At 41.7% G+C, this 21,967-nt stretch overlaps 1 protein-coding gene across 12 annotated transcripts in view; it reads left to right on the plus strand.

Annotated features, from left to right (window-relative positions):
• ADAM22 (ADAM metallopeptidase domain 22) overlaps nt 1–21,967 on the plus strand; it is a 182,936-nt gene that overhangs the window by 1,496 nt on the left and 159,473 nt on the right. The gene's annotated exons all lie outside the window — the stretch shown is intronic.

Raw genomic sequence — 21,967 nt, forward strand, 5'->3', positions numbered from 1 at the left:
TGGCATTTTATATATATATATATATATATATATATATATATATATATATATATATATATATATATATATATATATATATATATATATATATATATATATATATATATATATATATATATATATATATATATACACATATATATATATATATATATATATATATATATATATATATATATTTATACATATATATATATATATATATATATATATCACAGCAAATTGGTTAAAAAAGATAAAATGGAATGATTGCACACATATACGTCAGGAAAAGCATAAACTGTTTCTATGAGATCCTCTGATGTACCTTTAAAACAGAATAAAGAAACTTAGCCACTTTCTCAGTGACACTAGATGAAGTATTGTTCAAAAGTCTATAGACCTTAAGTGCATCAGAACAATCAACCATGCTAACTAAGAGGATGTAAATACTTGTGACGAAGATCAGTATACAAATTACAATAAAGAAGAATATGAGTAATTGACTCCACACATTTTTGCTTACAGAGACAGTATCTGAGTAGGCTGACTTGTTAAATCTTCCATAAAGAATGGCAGAGGGCATGGTGTTGCATCTGGCAAGGTAAAAGCTCTACGCTGCTGTGGCACCTGCAAGATAGATAGATATGAGGCCATTTTCCAAGTACTAAGAGAGATCTCAAAACTCAGTGGGGGACAAGTTTTCTTAGCCAGACTGTATAGGTCTTGGCACTTAATATCTAGCAACCCGTTTTTAATTTGTTGGACTGCGGTGGTGAAGGACAGCATGGACAGTAGTTCTAGGGATAAACCCATTGCTTTGATTTTTCTCTCAATATGTGCTGACCAATTTGACAAATTAAATTCAGAGAGCATTTGAGAGATATAGCTCTCCGGTTCAGAGTTATAGTGCAAGCGTAGCCAGAATTTGAAGGTCATGAGCCATGCACTAGTAACCATTAAAGGCATGCCAGTTTCTAAGCAGATAACTGCATATGGGACACATTTTGGCATGCCCAGAATTTTATGCAAGAATTTGGATTGGACACATTCGATAGCACATTCATAAGATCCAATCCAGATTGGGATGCCGTATAGAAGTTGTGAAATCACTTTGGCTTTGAATATTTTTATGGCAGCTGGCACAAATCGGTTACCTCTGCCATAAAAAAGTGAGCTATGGCAGATGCACTGATGTTAGCTGTCTTCACTGCATACTTGCTATGGGTAGACCAAGTCCCATTATATTGAAGATAGACACCTAAGTATTTAAAATACTTGAATTGCTCTATCTCTTTACCATCAGTAACCCATTTGTAAAGTCTCCACTTTTTTGAGAAAACCAAGATTTTGGACTTCTTATAATTGAGCTGGAGCTTATTATTAGTAAAATACGGAACATAACGGGACAACAGATGTCTTAAGCCCACTCTTGAGCAGGACAATAGCACCATATCGTCAGCATAAAGTAACAAAGGTACATGCAATGCACCAAGTTTTGGACTATGGCAGTCAGGACCAGACAGTTGAATAGTCAGGTCAAAAGTAAAAAAAAAAAAGGAGTTTGAGATTATTTTTCTAACTATTAAACTAGTTTATTTACCTGTGGCAGATGAATCAGGCTAGTGATATATAATACATAACATAATATGCCTGTCATACTGTTGTGAAGTAGTATAGAAGGCAGGGAACTGTTAATTTTCTTCTGCATTTGCAATATTTTAGAAATTTGAAAAAGTTTTTTTAGGCCAGTGACTTTTGACATTGAGAGTCATAGTAAATAACTTCCAAAATATAAATTTTCAATACATGAATATTAATATTAGTGCACTAGTCCAGCTTCTTTAAGTATTTTGTGTAATTTGTATTTACAACATTTGAGACAGTTCATCAGGCACAGACTGGGAGGAAAAATTGGTCCCGAAAAAGGGCCATCCCTCTGTCCCACCCAGTTCCTATCACCCCAGGGGTGGGAGGGGAGAGAAAGAATCAGCCTGACTGTGCTATGTGCAGTTTGTCTGTGTACCTCGTTTGTGGGGATTCAGCTGGTCGTTCCCTGGGCTGCACAGAGCAGGAAACTGGGTATGTATATGGGTGCCATGCATGGGGGTGGGAATTAGGCCGAGTGCATTCTCCCCTGAGCCACAAGGGGGGGCACTGGGTTGTGGTGGCAGCAGATTGCATCAGCCCCTGGCTTGGGGTTGGGCTGGTCAAGTCCTCAGCGGGGAAGAATCTCCCCCCTCTCTGCAGCACATAAAGTAAAAAAAAAATACAATAAAATCATTAAAAATTAGCATACCAATGTTCAGCACTAAACAAGTCGAAAGCATAAAAACTCAGCATTCTGCAGCCTAAAATTATATCCATAAAACATCCCTCTCAGGCTAAAAGTTGTTTCATGCAGCATACTTCCTGAAACAAACCTTAGAAAACAAAAAAGAGCTGCAATATTATCTCTATATTATTAGTAGTTCTTTATTTTGTACTGTGACCAGTATTACTAATGCAGCGTGTGAACAGCACATACAGACAGCTTTTTGTTGGAAGTGCTTTCTGTAGCAGGTTCTGCTGCCAAAAAGCCAGGCTGGTCTGCATGCAGAAGGTTCCAGGTTCAGTCTTTGGTATCTCCAGTAGCAGGTTTTGGGAAAGAATGTGTGAGATGCAGAGAGCAACTAACTGCCAGTCTGAGTAGGAAATACTGAACTAAATGGACGACTGATGACTCATTTATTTTGGTAAATTTGTATTCTGCCTTTTCCCAAGCGGGCTCAGGGCGGATCACAGCCTGATAAAACCAGTCAAATACTATAAAATCAATAAAATGTAATTAAAACACAATACAGTACTATATGACAAAGGCGGGTGGGCTCATAGTGCAGGTCAGAGTATCATCAGTGGCCCAGATATGATAAATCAGGTGGTGGATCACTGTGGGGGAGGATAGCCGAAGGTATAGGCCAGGGGTGGCCAACCGTAGCTCTCCAGATGTTTTTTGCCTACAACTCCCATCAGCCTCAGCCATTGGCCATGCTGGCTGGGGCTGATGGGAGTTGTAGGCAAAAAACATCTGGAGAGCTACCGTTGGCCACCCCTGGTATAGGCAATAAAAAGGACGCCTGCTTGCCTCACTCAAACGCCTGGCTGAACAGCTCGGTCTTACAGGCCCTATGGAAAGGTAACAAATCCGATAGGGCCTGTATCTCTATAGGGAGCTGATTCCACCAGGTTGCGGCCAGGGCCAAAAAGGCCCTGGCCAAAGCAATATGGACATCCTTTGGGCCAGGGATAACCAGAAGGTGTTGGTTGGCAGATCGTAGCAACCTTCGGGGCTCATATGGGGAGAGTTAGCTTCCAATATTTGTTGTTGTTATTATTATTTTGCTGCCAAGTCACAGGTGACTTATGGCAACCCGACCCCATGGGGTTTTCAAGGCAAGAGACATCCAGAGGTGCTTTGTAATTTCCTGACTCTGCGTTGCAACCCTGGACTCCCTTGGTGGTCTCCCATCTAAATACTAATAAGGACTGACCCTGCTTAGTTTCCAGCATTTGACGATATCAGGCTAACTTGGGCAATCCAGGAGAGTGTGATATTTGTTGTAGTGATTCCTCTAAATCATCATGAGCTCACATCCACGTATGGCACATTCAGTCTGCATGCTTTACTAAATGTCATCCTTACTTAATGGCTCCTCACATAATTTTGCAAGATTAGAACTATACTTATTTCTGCAGAGTAGACCAAATATCCTGGATTATCCTGTGCACATCAGGGCTCGGGAGTTAAATAGGATCAGCCACAGTAGGTACTTGAATGGAAGATCACCCAGGAAGATGGGGGTTTCTGATGTGTGACGGAACTGGCCCGATTCTGCCTTCAGACCCGATCCCGTCAACTCCCTTTTGAGTTGCCAACCCCTGGAGGGAGCTTGTCTTCTTACCCTCACTAGCGCATGCTGCCACCACCTGTTCAATTTACGGGTTCCTGACCAAGAGGAACAGAACTCCCAATCCCCCTTGCCAGTTCTGTGACCTTGAGGTCCTCTGCCAACCCAGCACCTGGTTAAGCCAGAGACCAAAGTCCTTCTTTGGGAGACCCCTGGAGGATTGGCACCCTTTCCAACTGTGTGCCTTCCCTGGACTTCCCTCTTGAAGTAGCGTGGTCTAAGGCGGTTGGGGAACCTATGTGGTACAGAGGGACTACCTTTTTAAACAGTCAAAATATTTATTTAAAATTTATAACTATTTACAGGCATTTTTAAATACAGGGTGAACAGAAGTAATAAATGAAAGTAGGGATTAACGCTCCTTCTTTCTCTAATATATAACTGGCCTTACCATACCATCCAGAACCGACTCACCAGTCACCAAGACTCAAATCAAAACTCAACCTGAGTCAGCTTCCCCTGACAACTTTTAACTGCCCGTTTCCCTCCAAAAACCTCTAATATAAAACCCAGTTCCTGCCCAGAAACTGGTTTTCCCTCCTGCAGCCTTCTGGGAGACCACCCTGAAAGACTTCCTGTCTCTCTAGGAGGCCTCCTCAGAAGTGCTGCTTCCAGACAGGAGGGGAGGGGGAAGGAGGAATAGACTAGGCCAAAGCCTTGCCTAGAGTTTTATAGACTCCTCTAGCCAACTCCCAGACAAGCACAGGCCTAAAATGGTGTTTTTCCACATGATGCAAGATTGATAATATACTCCTGGGTTTGCATCAATAGAATACCCCAGAGTATACTCTAGGGGTGTCGAACATGTGGCCTAGGGGCCGAATCAGGCCATCAGAGGGCTAGGCTTCCAACCCTCCCACCCTGGCGGGGGACCCCAGGATTTCCACCCTCTTCCCCCGCTCCCCCAAAAAATGGAAGCGGGGGGAGAGGGGAAAAATGGCGCCGAGCCGCCGGATCCTGGAGCCGGCGGCCGCCGCGCCGCTGCCGCCCCCTCCCCGCCCACCGCAGTTTCTCCTCCGAGATGGGCCCAGGCTGAGCCCATCTCGGAGGAGCAGCCAAGAGGCGGCAGCAGCGCAGGGGAGGGCGAGGCAGGCCAGGAGCATGGCGAGCCGCGAATCCGGGCCCTTCTAGGACCCGGACTTGCGGCTCGCCACGCTCCCGGCCCGCCCAGAGGCAGAGCGGGCGCGGCGGCTGCGGCGCGGCGGTCTCTTCTCCGCTCGCCGTGGCTGCTCCTCCGAGATGGGCTCAGCTGCCACCTCTACTCTTCCTTCCTTCTCCCTCTCTTTTGCATCCTTCTGCATCACAGCTTGCTTTGCCAAGGTTTCTCAATTGCGTAGGAGCTACAGAGCAAAGCCTCTATTTTCTCCATTGGCTGAGGCTCCTCCCTTGGGGAGCAAGGGGGGAGCAGAGCTTGCTTTGCCAGGCTGTCTCAATTGCATAGCAGAGCTACTGAGCCAGCCTCTCTTCCTTCTATTAGCTGAGGCTCCTCCCCCTCCTGGTCCCCTGGGGAAAGAAGGAAAGAGCCAGAGCTTCCTTTGCCCAGTTTCCTGGAACCCATGGGAGAAATACCAAGAAAGCACCTTAAAGACCAGCTAGTGCTAATGCTTTAAGTGTGTTTTATTTTAATAAAAAAAAACCCTTTAATTGTGTTTGTGTCCTTTATAAAGTTTCTATCTCTGCTACCTAATCTTAAATAGGTGCACAAATGGCTCGGCCTGACATGGCCTGGCCCGACAAAGTCTCATTTATGTCAGATCCGGCCCTTGTAACAAATGAGTTTGACATCCCCGGTATACACCATGGTTTGGGGTCTACATAAGTCAGTTGAGACTTGGTGGCATATTGTTCTTCTCTGTTGCTGTAATGTTTCTTTCAAGGTGACTGATGCAAACCAAGATCAATAGTATACTCCTAAAAACAATCAATACATGCTTTCATATTTGGTTTGGGCTGTTTCTTCTGGTCTCTGACTTCATCTCTGAAGGCATGAGGAATTGTTTGTGCCTTCTGTAGTATGGTGAATTAGCATAACATAAGTTGCACACTAGTGCTCATGATTTTCTTTTCAGTTGCCCTGGAGGCGTTCGTCAACTTTCACTTATGATGTGGTACAGCAGGATGTCAGCTTCTGTAACTAATGTGATGAATGTGCCTTTATCAAAGGTAGTGAGCACATCTCTGTTTTCAAGGTCATGCAAAGATCTCCAAGCTGTTGAAGTGCTAATACATTGTTGTAACAGAAGCAAATCAGTTGCCTTAAAGGTACTAAAGATTGTTCTGTATGAACTGGAACCTGAGAGTCATCCTCTCTTTCCAAACCACCTTTGCCTTTAAAGGTGAAGTTTGTATTATTTATCAAGTTACATGTGACTGGAAATATTTCTTCATACTTTGCAAAGTCATGCATTTATGTAATATTGTCACATTGATGCTACATAGGATACATATATTTTCTTAACTCAGAGAAGTATCTGATACAAAGTTTTGGAAAGTTGAGGAAAATCACTGTTGCTGTGGCTACTTTTTAGCGGGGGAAATCTGTTTTTTAATTTACATGAAAGGAAAACAACCCTGAACCCCAGAAAAAAATTTATACACAAAAATGCTTTGCATTACAATGCATATCTTGTATCTGAGTGTGAGAAAAACACCTCTTTTTCTTGACAAGTATGTCTCAGGAGTGCGGGGGGAGGGACTGCTTTTTCTTTTGGATAAATATAGTATTTTTTGCCATCTTGGATTTTTAGTATATATGGAAATGTTTTTATAGATCTAATTTTAATATGTTTGCTAATGTTTTTAAACTGTTGTTAGCCACCCTGAGCCTATTGGGGGAGGGCAGGATATAAATCTGATAAATAAATAAATAGTCTTTCTTCTGTTGAAAATAGGAAAGTATGAATATAAACACTGTGGTTTTGAATTTTTCATGTGCATTTCTTTTGAAAGTCTTCTAGGATTTTTGTTAGGATCTCCTGATTTTTTTTTTCAGTTTTTGGCATTTTGCATCACTTGTATTCCTTTCTGAGTTATACACCAAAATAATGGAGAAATCACATTGAAAAATGCGTTAGTTATAATGGGAAAAATTGTACGCAGAATTCAAAAGACTGATAAAGTTGACTTGTGCAAGAAAGTAAATATTGAAACCGGGATCTTAAAAATTTAAAAGATGGGTCAGCAAAGATTGGTTATATTCCTAGTCTGCAAAGTTTGGTAACATTCCTTTTTCACTAATACCTAGTGGAGTAATAGATTAGGTAATTGGTAAAATCTCTAATGGAAGGAATTGGTAATAGTGTCAGATATTCTGACTTATTCAGATATTCTGACTTAAATTTTCTTAGACTGACGTTCTTTTTAAATTTGGGGTATATTTGTACTACATCTTACACTGCATCTGTACAAATGGCTGTGTAGTTAGGGCATGGTGGTGTTCTAGTCATTAACATTCCTGGAAATTCTAGTATCTCAAAGTCAAGAACAATTGTTCTGCCTGTCTGGAATTTAATGTAAAGAACCTAACCCAATGAATGGAACATTGTGACTCAATTTCAGAAAAATCTGATTTTTAAAAAAAATCTGAATTACAGACATTTTACACAGTTTTTCTGTCAACCAAAAGCATATGTTTAACTTCTCTTTTATTTCTGATTTACATTCTGTGAAATTCACAAATATTCAAATGGTTTCAGAGTATTTGGAGGACTGTCTCCACTCCACCCCTGTCAGTTAAGATCCTCTTTTCTGTGACCCTACATTAGGGTTGCCAATCTCCAGGTGGGGGCAGGGGATCCCCGGGTTTGGAGGCCCTTCCCTCACTTCAGGGTCATCAGAAAGCGGGGGGAGGGGAGTAAATCCAATTAAAAATCTGGGGACTTTGGGGGTGGAGCCAGGAGATTTTTGGGGTGGAGCCAGGAGACATTGGGGGTGGAGCCTGGAACAAGGGTGTGACAAGCATAATTGAACTCCAAGGGAGTTCTGGCCATCACATTTAAAGGGACAGCACACCTTTTTAAATGCCTTTCTTCCATAGGAAATAATTAAGGATAGGGGCACCATCTTTTGGGGCTCATAGAATTGGACCCTGTGGTCCAATCGTTTTGAAACCTGGGGGGTAGTTTGGGGAGAGGCACTAGATGCTATACTAAAACTTTGGTGCCTCTACCTCAAAAAATAGCCCCCCCAATACCCACGGATCAATTCCCCATTATTCCCTATGGGAATCGTTCTCCATAGGGAATAATAGAGTGCCCAGTAGACATTTCCCTCCCCCCCCACGCTTTCTAAAGCGGGAGGGGGGGAGGGCCTCCAAACCAGGGAATCCCCTGCCCCCTCCCCCTCTCTCTCACACACAAATACTTACTAGATCTTGTTGCTGCAGAACTTTACTTGCTGTGAAAACGAAAGCAAAAGAAAGGGAGGGGCCTTTCTCCATCGAAACTGTTACTGACCCTTTCCCATGAAGCCCTTCCTGTTTCCTGCACAGCCTTAAAGGCACACATTTTACAAATGGATCAGTTTGCAGGTTTCTAAACCTGCAGGAGCTCTACAACTACATGATGACTGTGGGGTGGGGCTTCCCCCGCTGGCCAGCTGGCTGGGGGCAGGGAGAAGCCTGTAAAAATGGGGGATCCCCCGCTGGGACCTGGGGACTGGGAAGCCTAGAGGGAAGGGAAATGTCTGTTGGGAACTCTGTTATTCCCTATGGAGATTTATTCCCATAGAAAATAATGGAGAATTGATCCACGGGTATCTGGGGCTCTGGGGGGGCTGTTTTTTGAGGTAGATGCACCAAATTTTCAGTACAGCATCTAGTGCCTCTCCCCAAAATATCCCTCAAGTTTCAAAATGATTGGACCAGGGGGTCCAATTCTATGAGCCCCAAAAGAAGGTGCCCCTATCCTTCATTACTTTCTATGGAAGGACGGCATTGTAAAGGTGTGCCGTCCCTTTAAATGTGATGGTTAGAATTCCCTTTGGAGTTCAGTTATGCTTGCCACAGTCTTGATCTTGGCTCCACCCCCAAAGTCTCCAGGCTCCACCCCCAAAGTCCCCAGATATTTCTTAAATTGGATTTGGCAACCCTACCCTACATTCAGAGGGAGATTAATAACAACCAGAGACAGGACTTATTTGGAGGTGATGTCTCACCTTTGGGATGCCTTCACCCATGAGGCTCACCTGGCACCTACCTTTCTTACTTTTAGAATCCTTTTTACCCAGGCTAAAGAGTTTTATCTTTTAAATGTTTATGGGCTGCTTCTTAGCAGAGGATAATTTTAGCTACATCATTTTAGGATACTTGGTGTCTATTTTATGCTGTTGTTAAACTCTGGCTTTTTCTAATGACCTTGATTTTTAGTGGATTATTTAATAAGTTTGTTTTTAATGGGTGTGTTTTAATGGCTTTTTAAACCTTAGTTATAAACCACCTCGAGCTGATCTCTGGAGAGGTGGTATATACATTTGCTGAAACAAACCAATACTAAATTTCCTATTTCAAACATTCAGTAATGTAAGTCTGAGTCATGAGGACATATGTGGCTGATAAAGTAAGCCTTCTCCTTGGAATCTGGCTCCTGTATTTAAAGGTGAAAGCTTGAAGTTAGGTAGCAGAGTAAATTATTAATGGGGAGTTCCTGTGGGAGAGAGAAGTAAATGAAATAAGCAAGATTACGCCACCCCCTCTCCAGCTGATGCACATTTTAAAAGCTTTTTTGTTGGTATTTTTCTTTTATCTGCTGTTTTCTTCCTTCCCTCCTAGCACCTACCACATGGTTCCCCAGGGGTACACCTGATCATTGGTATCAGCTTTTTTGAGATTTAGGGGATTATGGTGTGGTGAGGAAGTGTCAAAATTACTTCTGTGAACTTGCTTCATTCACAGTAGTGTAGGACCCAACTGAGCAAGGGCTGGTAGTTATTGGACAAGTAGTGTTTGTTCATTGGATGGAAGATAATTGTTGATGCTGTTGACTGTGTCAAACATACCAAGAACTGAATATTTTGCAGGGCTTAGGTAACCAGAGGGTGTAACGTCAGAGGACAGAATTGCATCCCTGAATTCAGAGGATGATCTAGTCCTCAGCCTTATTGAGCCAGCAGCAGTTTCAGAATGCTGAGAAAGGGTAGTGAGCACCGCTATAAAATGTCTGTGGTAAATAGGGTTGCTAGCTCTGAACTGGAAAATACCTGGTGATTTTGGAGATGGAGCTTGTGGTTTAGCAGAGGGGAGGGACCTCAGTACTCGATAATACCATAGAGTCCACCCTGCCTGCAAAAGCAGCAATTTTCTCCAGGGAAAATGATCTCTGTCATTTGGAGATCAGTTGCAATTCTGAGAGATCTCCAGGCCCCACCTGGAGGTAGGTAACCAGTAATATTGAAGGGGCAGGGGCTTGTCCATCTGATAAGGAGAAGATGTTTATTTTTGGTTTTCTATGAGAGGGCTCTCTGCTAAACTATGGGGTACTCTAAACTTTTACAACAAAATCAATATTCTACTCAAAAGGCTTTTAATATTTTATATATTTGTTGGGAAGAATTTTCAGTTTTATCAATATACATTTTCTCCTTAGTAATAGCCAGTTTGTGATAATATCAATACCGGTTTGCTTTACCACAATACAGTTCATGTTTTTGCAGTGGTAAAGATAATTTTGATTTCTGATGAAAGCAACTTCTGGTTAGTTTTTCAAATTTGCCTGGTCTGTTGTATTCTAGCAGTGAATCCGTGAAATAATCAGATCATCCCAAATTGAGATTCACTAATGTCTTTCCCCTCCCCCCACTAGTGAGTCGATTCTGGCTGCTAATATGTGTATGTAAGTGCATACTGGAAGGGAGCAGAGGGAGAGAGGGGTCTAATTGCTCTCTTTTGTCCCTCTCAGCATTCTGGAAAGTAATTGATGACTCCAAAAGAAACCCAGACCTAAGTTTGCAATAAATCTATCAGGCAGCTTAGGGCCAAACAAAAGATCAGTCTGGGCGAAAACGACAACAATCCTGAAAACTGTCCATTTAGTCTGCTGGCAGAACATGTTCCTCCTTGCCCAAATAAGACAATTTAGCACTTTAAACAAATCCACTAGCTTCAGTGAATGCTTTACACAGTGAAAAGTACTTTTGGTTTTGTAATTGACCCTTTTCAAACTGCCTTTGTATTCTGTTTTAGTAACTGGTTGCTAATGGATTTTTTCAGACAGACCGGTTTTAGTAACTGGCCGTTAGCAGAATTTATGTACCTTTTCATACAAACCCACTTGCATCGGGTTAGCAAAGCATGGTTGAGCCACTTTTGAGGGAAACTGCTTTTTTCCATCTTCAGCCCTTTCATTGCACTTCTGAGTCGCTGTGATGTGCTGTTTAAAATGTCCATAGTGTTTCCTGCAATGTTGCTTTTCTCCTACCCTTTTTCATTGCACAGTTTTCCTTAGACTTTTTAAAATGATCTGAGGCAGGGGTGTCAAACTAATTTGTTATGAGAGCCAGATCTGACATAAATGAGACCTTGACGGGCCAGGCCATGTCAAGGCCATGTGTGTACCTATTTAATATTAGGTAGCAGAGATATAAATTTTATAAAGGACACAGACAAACACAACTAAATTTTTTTTAAATAAGACATACGTAAAGCATTAGCACTCATAGATCTTAAAGGTGCTTTCTTTGTATTTCTCCCATGGGATCCAGGGAACTGGACAAAGGAAACTCTGGCTCTTTCCTTCCTTTCCCAGGGAAACAGGAGGGGGAGGAGCCTCAGCCAATAGAAGAAAGAGAGGCTTGGCTCAGTAGCTCTGCTGCATGATTGAGAGAGCTTGGCAAAGCAAGCTGTACTTCCCCTCTTTCTCCCTAAGGGAGGAGCCTCAGCCAATGGAGAAAATAGAGGTTTTGCTCTGTAGCACCTGTGCAATTGAGCAAGCCTGGCAAAGCAAGCTGTTATGCAGAAGGAAGAAAGAGAGAGGGAGAAGGAAGCAGATGACAGCCAGTTGCTCAGGGGCCTGATATGGCCCCCAGGCCGCATGTTTGACACCCTTAGTTTCTGGTGAGAACTATAGCACTTTAGCGACACCATTGAGATGCATTGGCTTGAGTGCTATACCTCTCACCTTAGAACATTTTTAAAAGTCCGAGGAAGATTGTGTGGCAAAAAAGGGTGGAGGGGGGAAAGCAGCATTGTTTGAAATGACTATAGTGCTTCAGATATGGTTTATTAATGGAAGGAAAATTGTATAAAACCCTGGTCCTCTGTATCACTTTACTTGGACTCAGGCCAACAGTGAATAGTATCCAACTTGGAATGGCACTGTGAAAAGGGCCATTGTGTTAGAATCCTGAAATACCACAACTTTCATAGTTTAATCTAGAAGCTAGTGTGGATTTTGTTTAAGTGAGGCTTCCCTAGATGATCTTGGATAGGGCTGTGTTTTTGTTTAAAAAAAATACCCGCAGTGGTCTTGAAATGATCCTATAATATCAACAAATGCTAATATATGCATAAATTAGAAAAATACAGGAGTTTTGCATCCACTGTTGGCTTGCCAGCTCTGGGATGGGAAATTCCTTGAGATTTAGGAGTGAAACTTGGGGGGGGGGGTTGGGAAGGGGCGTGACCTCAGCACTGTATAATACTGTAGAGTCTGCTATCAAAAACAGCCATTTTCTCCTGGAGAACTGATCTCGGTAGTCTGGAGAGGAGTTGTAATTCTGAGGGATCTCCAGACCCCACTAGAGACTGGCAACTTTAGGAGCTCTAGTTAGAACACAGAATGATGCAGTTTAATGAATTATTTGGCCAAAGAATGTCCATTTCTGCACAGGTTATCTGTCCTGGGTTCAATGCTTTTGGAAAGCAGCATTTTTTCGCTGCTGCCTCACAGCCTACACCTCCTGGGTTTTCCTTGACCGTTCTCTGATCTTTCTGAAATCTGGTATGCTCCTAAGTTTTTGGGGAAAGTGCATTAAAGTGTAGATGGTAACCATGCGGGTGTGAAAACTGGATTTCCCTCCCCACATGACAGCCATTTTTCCTAACCCTGTACCTAGGGATTTTTTTGTAGAAAGCCCAGCAGGAACTCATTTGCATATTAGGCCACATACCCTGACATCACCATTGTTTCACATAGGGGGTTTTGTGGGAAAAGCTCAGCAGGAACACATTTGCATATTAGGCCACACCCCCTGATGCTAAGCCAGCTAGAACTCTGTTCCTGTGCGTTCCTACTCAAAAAAAGCCCTGCCTGTACCAAAGCAGCCATTTCCTTCCCCAGCCTCCAGGGGCTTTTTATTTTTTAGAGGTATATGTGGAAAAACATACCTCTGCAACTGAAGGGGCTGAAGACTTGGAAGGAAGGAAGGAAGGAAGGAAAGAAAGAAAGAAAGAAAGAAAGAAAGAAAGAAAGAAAGAAAGAAAGAAAGAAAGAAAGAAAGAAAGAAATGTATTGGGATATCCCTGTAGTGATATTCTAGTACTGATTTAAAAAAAAAAATTGCAAAACTCCCAGTAGCTGGGTGTGTGTATGGCATGTGCTGGGGGACTGTGACAGGGAACCTGCCATGTGGAAGTCCCATTGCTGAATGGGGAAACCATGCAAGCCTGGCCCTGCATGGCAAAACTTTTCAGACTGTATATAGCCTTGCTGGTCTGGTGGGGGCATTTGGGGGGCGTTCTGGAGATGTATGGGGATGTTGCACGAGGTCCCTCTGCAATGACGCCACCTGGGGATGCTTTGGTTTTTGGGCAATTCTATGGTTTAATTGGGTTTCTCTTGTGTGATATCTTCAATGCAGTTGGTTTGAGAATATCACACAGTGACCTCCCTGTTTAAAGGAGGGGTTTCTCCCCCTGGCCAGCTGGTCCATGGTGGGGAGTAGTCCCCAAAACTGGGGGATGTTCTACTGCAACCTTGAGGCTGGCAGCCTTACTGTACTACTTCACACTGGAAAAGAGAGGTTACATGACTGAACTTTGCTCTTTGGGGGGGAGGAATCATTACTCACGTAAAAGTACTTTCTTAATCTTGTTTTCTATGTTTTGAATCTTTGATTTTTATATCCTTCTCTTGCAGTCTAAGTGCTAGATTCCAGAGATGGTTATATCGTATGATATACTTTCTGTCTAGTAAAATCCCCTATCCAGAAAGGTTACTCTGTTATCTCCTAGGAGAGGGTTGAGTCTGTAGAGTGCCTGTTCTTTAGCTATCCACTCTACAAGAAGGTTAATAACAGAATTATCATGCCATTACTAGATATGATTCCTGGCTACATAAACACAAAGTAAGGCTTAGCTGGTTTTTATCTAATAATTCTAGGATCACATGTCAAGTTGCTAAATTTTGTGCATTAATTCTCAAACTATGGGAATTGCAGCTTAAAAGTTCTTAAATTCAAATTTTTACTATTGTATTTTATGCCTGATTAAACTGTATGCTGGTCTAAATAAACAACTACTACTACACTGCTGTAATAAACAACTATTACTATACTTTCTGTCTTGTGTTCCTCTAAAATATAGTACAGGGCTGCTTAAGGAAACATGTGAATGAATGAAAAATAAATTATTCAAGACCTTTGAAATTCTGACACAGCATGGTGGGCACAGCCATAAAATGACTGTTGTGAAAGGCGAAACCAACTACAAAAAGGCTATTACAGGAGGTAGAACTTCACAGACAGGAAGCCCAAATGCAGGTGACAAGAGAGGAAATTACAATATATATATTTTGGGAAAGAATAGTGTGAGAGAGAATAAAAGCAACACTTTGAGGGCAGCTTTTGTTGAACGATTATTTTAATCTACACAACAATCAGAAACCCTGCTAAGCAAGAGCCCAGTTTGACCCTACCCACTTTCTAAACACTCTTAGTGGGTACCAGGACAGGTGGCAGCAGGCACCACAGCATCAGTGGGCACCATGTTGGGGATCCCCATGACACCTTTTCCCTTAGACTTCATGGTTTTAGCAGAATGTGTTGCTCTCTGCAGTGTGTGGATTTTTGTTTTGTTGTGCTTGGGGAACTTAATTATTTTGCTGCACTTTAAAAAAAATTATAACTAGTATCTTGGGTGGAGATGGGGGGGAGAGAGCAGCAAAGCAGGGCAATGATGTTTTCAAAACATGTTTGTTGGTCCTTGTTTGCTGATGAAAATTGGGGACGGCTAGCTCAGCAGCCTGGTTCTAGCAGATACACAGTTCCCAGTTTTTAACACCTTCTTGACTGACATGGGAGACAACTGAAATACCAGAATAAAATTAGACAAGCTTTGTGTTTAGAAACATATCCAATTCTTGAAGTTCCGAACCAACATGCCTTGTTGAAGGGCAGTCTCAAAAAAAGCCAGTGTGGTGTAGTGTTCATAGGATCAGACTAGGATTTGAGACCCATGTTTGAATTTCTTCTCTGTCGTGGCAGCTTGCTGGGTGACCTTTGGCAAGCCCCACACTCTCAGCCTTACTTACCTCAAAAGCTTGTTGTGAGAATAAAATAGAGGAGTATAAAATGATGTGAGCTGCCTTTTGGGGGAAAAGGTGGGGATCTAGATGAAGGAAATGAATAAATTGTTTACACTTAAAGGCAGTTGGTTAAGGACAAGTATTGCTCAAGATCTGGGCCCACATGACGTTTGACGTTTGCTGTGTTGATGTCCGAGATATATGCTGTGTTGATGTCCATGATATGCAAGGGAGCACCTTTTGGCTCATAAAATATTTATAGTGTTGTGTCCTTGATTCCCCCCTCTCTTACTGAATAGTCATATTGCCTGCAACAGAACATTTGGACATAATTTGAATCTCATTATTGTGAATCGATATTCGAATGTGGAATATGAATGCTGCTCCCATATGCATACACCTGCCCTTGTGAAGGGGAAAAATGATGCCAAAAGATTTGTGTGCACCTCAGCACTGTAGCAAAAGGACAGTGCAGTTTGAGAGAGAAATGTCCTTTGATTACTGCTGTGCTGGGAACCCATCCTTGGTGCACTGGTGCTGAGCCATCTTTCCACAAGGCCTGCTGCCCTCACCCTTATAACCTCTGTGTTTGGCTTAATGCAAAGCAAATGGCTACTTTGGAGGATGGACTCTGTGTTGTTATATCCCTGCAAAGTTTCTCCCTTCCTCAAACCTTTCCTCCCCAGCTAATTCCCAAACTGGATTAGACAACCCTAATACAAATATTACCATGCAGCAGATACTAGACGAGAGAGACTTTTGCTATCCTGTGCAGTATACCATGTATTTACTTAGTGTAGGATTGCCAGCTCCAGACTGGGAAATTCCTGGAGATTTTGGGGTCGAGTCTGGGGAGGGCAAGGTTTGGGGAGGAGAGGTGCCTCGACTGGATACATTGCCACAGAGTTCCCCCTCTGAAGCAGCCGTTTTCTGCCAAGGGACAGATCTCTGTTGTCTGAAGATAAGTTGTAATTCCATGAGATCTTCAGGCTCCACCTGGAAGTTTGAAGTAAAACCATAAATATAAACTGTGTATAATATAATGCAAATACTATAATTAATATTTAATATAAATTAATTGCCTATTATTGCACAACCAGTAAATGAAATATTTTAACAAAACTTTTGTGATTTATTTGTACATTTATATATACACCCTCTAATGAACTTTGACCACCATATGGAAGAGAAGATCTTAAATAGAAATAGTAGTCTTCAGAATAATTTTTTTAAAAGCTCTGTAAAAGTGAGTCATATTGGTTGTAAGTTTCTAAGACTGGAGAATCATAGCTCTGTTGTGTTGTTGTTCTGTTAGTATGAAATATGTTCAAACAGAAGCTCGCAGCTTGCAATTAGCTTTGATTCTGACCACGTCTCTAAAATCAGAGAATCACAGCTCCATTGGTAAGCAGAAATACTGTCAAACAAAAAGTTGTATTTTGCTTATAGTTATATGAGAATACTAGGTAAATTTTGTTTCTAATTTCTGTGTCCTTCGTCAGAGAATGTATATCAATGCAAGCATCATTCTGGAACTGATGTAAAACAATATATTAACAAATGAAAGAACCAGCTGCAAAGTAAACGACTCATACTGTATATACAGAGATTCTGTACATTAGACTAAAAAACTTACCCAGTTTCTTGTTCCTTAGTACTCATAATCTCAGCCAGTGGAACGAAGAAAAGTTTCAGACCCACTGGGCATAAGGTAAGGCTCTCAAATCTTAGCCAATTCATTAACCCCATTAATAGTCCAGGAGAGTTTATTGGTTGCAGCTGGGTTCTTACAATAAAATTCTAAGTAGATGCAATCCTACTTATAATAAAACTAGATCTTACATCAGTTGAATACATTACATGCTTTTGCATAATCAACACATATGAAACAAGAAAAATCCATCTGTTGATTCAGTCCCTGACCATTATACGCCCATAGTTTGTGCATCCATATTGCTTTCTTTTGAAGCAACAATTTTTGTACATCCCTATATACCTAAAAAGTGGTGCATCAGTCTTATAAATAATGGAAAAAGTCATCAGATGAATGTTTTTGTTCTGAAAATGTGCAATTAATGGAATCTCACAGTCCTTATTTTTATTCTAGATCTATGTTCAGGAATGTGGGTTTTAACAGCCACATATAATTTATAACATGGGTATGATGATGTATGTACTTCATTTAGTATTGCCATTTGAGAAGTGCCTCAGTTGTATTGTACAGAGACCTTCTGGATGCTTAAATTCTTTAAGTTCCAGGGTCAATGAGCAGACTTTGCAGCTGACACATTAGAAGTGCCCCCGACTGCAAGTTCATGATTCTGTCTAGGAGAGATATCTGACTGGACTATAATATCTCTAATACTGTTTGTTCATCTAAAACCTACACAAGTTTTTTTGTTGTTGCACCCAGGGATGTCAGCAATGCAATGCCAATGTTTAATAATAGTATTTTTTTTATTGCACTAGCCATTGGTGTGTATTCAAACACACAAGTAATAGGATTCTTCCTTTGTGCCAGTTTCTCTTTAAAAAGTGAGTCTCTACTTGTTAAATGGGCTCTCTGCCTTGCTGATTCTATCACTGTAGTAGAATAATCCTGCTTCCTCAATGGATTACTTAGCCCAGGGGTGGCCAACGGTAGCTCTCCAGATGTTTTTTGCCTACAACTCCCATCAGCCCCAGCCATTGGCCAGGCTGGCTGGTGCCGATGGGAGTTATAGGCAAAAAACATCTGGAGAGCTACCGTTGGCCACCCCTGACTTAGCTTATTAGACTCCCTTAAAAATCACTATAATCAGCGCAATTTCTTTTTAATCTTAAGAACTGTCCAAAAGGTAGGTTATTTTTCAGATGGTAAAGGATGAAATGACTAATAATGGAGCAAAATATTCCTATCTGTAGGTTTAATATAAGCACACACAGCAAGCTAACTATCTTGATTTTTATATACTGCCATATCTAAAAACTGAATGGCAATCTATAAGAGTTTTCAACCTCTTTTCCCAAAGCCTGTGGAGTTTATATTTGGTAAAGGGTTTTGTCAAATGCTTGTTGGTAGTCTGAAGATATCATGCTTACCAGATCATGTCTATCTGTATACTAGATGCTTGCAAAAAATCTAAGAGGTTTGATGAGGGGAGGATATTCCTTTCCAAAAGCCATGCTGTTTCTTTAGCTTTAATAATTCTTTCTACCAGTTTACAGAGGACAGATGTTAGGCTAAGGGGTCTGTCTCTGTCCTAGATTCCTTCTGAAGCTCTTTTTAGAAACTAGCATTGCATCTGCTCCTTCTAATTGTCTTGTAAGGATTTTGATGGAAAGTAATAGATTTCTGTTTGAAGACAGCAGCTTTGGATCTGCAGTGTTGAAGAATATCTGTCTTTGTAGCAAGTATTGTCACACCTATGAAGTTACCTGTTAATATTCTGCATGTTGTTGGCTTTTGCAACCTGTGTTTAATTCCACTGTGTGGGTTTCCTTTTAGGGCAAGTAGGGTTATCTCAGGTGAATATTAGTGATGGTTCCTGCATGAAGGAGGTGTATTTCAGCAGGAGGTGTATTCGCTGTCCATCCTGCATATACAGAGAGCACTTTGTATGAATGTACTCGTGCAGCCCAAAAGCAAAATCCTGCATATTTATTTCAAAGCAAGATACTCTGTGTTGGCTGTACTTCAGAGCAGGAGAGAAAGGAACTTAAATTTCTTACCCATACTGTCTCTTTCTCCCTGGGGGGATGGGGGTCAGAGCAGAAGATGGGGCCTGCCACTGCAGCGACTTTCTTACCTGCACTCTGTACTGGCACATACTACCTTATTTTTCACCCTTCCAAATATGTATGTACAGGATTGTAGCCCTAGTGATATAGCTCCAGTGCATTAATAGTTATTTGTTTGTTTGCTAGCTGCCTACCATGACTAAAACTCACAGATACTTGATTTTTTTTGTAAACTTATAGACGTTTGCTGTTTTCAAGGCCTGTGATATACCACAGAAGTGAAACATGGGTGTTTATGGTCTATTGTGCCAGTAAAAAAAAAAAAAGTAAGGCCTTTTAACTTAATGCAGAGTTGTCAGCTCTGGGTTGGGAAATACCTGGAGATTTTGGGGGTGTAGATTGAGGAAGGCAGAATTTTTTTTGGGGGGGGGGGAACCTCAGTAGGTATAATGCCATGGTGTCCAAAGCAGCCATTTTCTCCAAGGGGAACTGGTCTTGGTCACCAGGAGATGAATTGTAATTGCAGGAAATAGCAAGGTACCACCTGGAGGTTGGAAACCCTATCTTAATGTCATAAGGAGTCCTTGTATAAAAGCAAAACCCTGTGTGTGATCTTTTAAGCTTGGTATGACTCATCTGAAAGAACTGAGCTTTCTCAAAAATGGGACTTGGCTAGACGCTAAACTCTTACAGTTGTCCTTGATGTAGGAATAGTGAAAGGTGGCACAGGTGGCTCGCTGCTGCAGTATCCTTGATGGGAGATTATTTGTTCTTCTCTGCATATGGTGTTTAAAGTATAGGAAATCACACACATGCATGAAGCTCTTAGTGTAAGAAAATAAAAGCTTGTGTTGTTGATTCAATCAAATATTGAGTAGGTTGGAAATTAGAGAGGCAATATTGTATAGTTATGAGTATTGGACTAACCTGGGCTCAGATCCTGGCTCTAGCATGAAACTTGCTGGGTGATCAACCACTTTCTCTCAGCCTAACATACCTCACAGGGATGTTGTAAAGAAAAAATGGGGGAGCTGTTTCTGCTACCCTGAGTGTCATGAAGGAGCTCCCTTCCCACAGAGTTGTCGTGAGAACAAAGTGAAGTAAGAGGACTGTAAGCCAACAGCTTTGTGAAAGAAGTGTAGGATTTTTTGAAAAACCCTATTAAATAAAGCAAGAGAAATAAAAGTTGCATATATTTTAGGAAGAAGTTAATTACTAAGGCAGATCAGAATGCTGACGCCTAGAGGCTGTAGGAATTTTGCAGTTCTGCAAATATTTTGGTACTTCTGCGTTTCCCATTTCCCTTACTCTGTGGCTTTTAGGAAAGCTGTTCTCTTTTGTGTCTAAGAGTTGTGGTGTCCTGACTTACAACACCATTTCATTACTATCAGTTGTTTTGTATGGTGGAGGAGGGCAGAGATATTGCATGGATAATAAGAGATACTGTGTTGGATCCTGGAGTGACCTCCAGGTTTGATAAGAGGCACTCTATTATGGGAAGAGGGCACTGCTTTTGGCAGGCTGCTTTTGCTGACTGCCTGTATATAAATTGAATTTTCACTGTGCCAGACACAACTTATGAATAGAACATATGCAATGAAAAGAAAACACTGATACCCAGTGCAAAATCAGCGGTGCATAGTGCAGTCCTAATATATAATTTGTAATGTGTCATGAACATAGTGACCACTACATTGCTCTTCCATAATCTTAACGTACATAAAGGATGACAAATAACCATGAATGATTTAGAACTCAGAAAAAGCAGATGACTGTTATTTAGGCATCAGCTGCTTCAGCTTATGAACCTCTTATGTATGTTCTTGTGTGAACTGTGGTGGGTGTCACAGCAGACCTCAGATGGCTTCCCCTAAACAGGCCAGCTCAGTGAAAGTGATGGGGAACTGTTGGATGTGGCTGCCACAGCTAGATGTACACTTAGGTTCACACATGCAGGAGATTAAAATGGCAACAAGGACTATGCTGCTTCAGTCTTACAGGTGAAAGATCACATTTTAGACTGCTGCCCTATGTTTGAAGTCCTTGCAAATAGAAAACCAGCACAAGTCTTCCTTCCTGCTGCACAGGTTTCCTATTTACATGGTGTTTTCAGTGGAAAGAGACACTGCTTGAGGTCTCAAGCAGAGCAATTCACTGGACTATATGGACTCTCCATCTTGATCTCCTGGACATGTGAACCAGGTATGAGGTGCTGTAACTCAAGTTTGCCCAAAAGTAGCATCCTCTGAGCAGTTCTGTGCTGGGAACACATTTCCCAAGAGCATGAGGGCTCATCTTGGATTCATGTAAGGAAAAATGGCATCTAGGGAAGGAGGCTGAAGCCTCTTCATCTTCTGCAGTCCTGATGGGAATTGGACAGCCATGCGTCTTGCAGTTAGGTTCCCAGCTGGGAACTCCCACCCAAAAGAACACCTATTTAGGAAGTCCATGTAGGGGACTTGTGGACTTTTGTAAGGTTTGAATCAATCCTAAGATGGTAAAGCTGTGTCAGACCTTGTATCGTTTCAGACTGTGTGATGTGGGCGACTGTATGACTGAACACTCCATATGCCAGAGGGAAGAGGGCTAAACGGGATCCTTTTCTTCCTGGCTTCTGTGGTTCTGTAAGAAGGGAGAGCTTGAAGGAATGTTCAATTATGTGAGCCTCTGAATTAGTACAGATCAATGCAAAGTTTTATCAAGGCAGTGAGAACTGAGACTCTTGTGTCTGCAGGGGAGTTCTCCACCAAGACTGCAGCTGAAGTAGCAGGAGATATGATTTTAGATTGTTGGATGAAATAGATGATGTTAGCTTTTCTAGATCTTTCAGCAGCACAACCACTTTAAGTTTTCCTTGGAGGAAAA

The sequence above is a fragment of the Heteronotia binoei genome, chromosome 10, assembly GCF_032191835.1.
Source record: "Heteronotia binoei isolate CCM8104 ecotype False Entrance Well chromosome 10, APGP_CSIRO_Hbin_v1, whole genome shotgun sequence".
Taxonomy (NCBI): domain Eukaryota; kingdom Metazoa; phylum Chordata; class Lepidosauria; order Squamata; family Gekkonidae; genus Heteronotia; species Heteronotia binoei.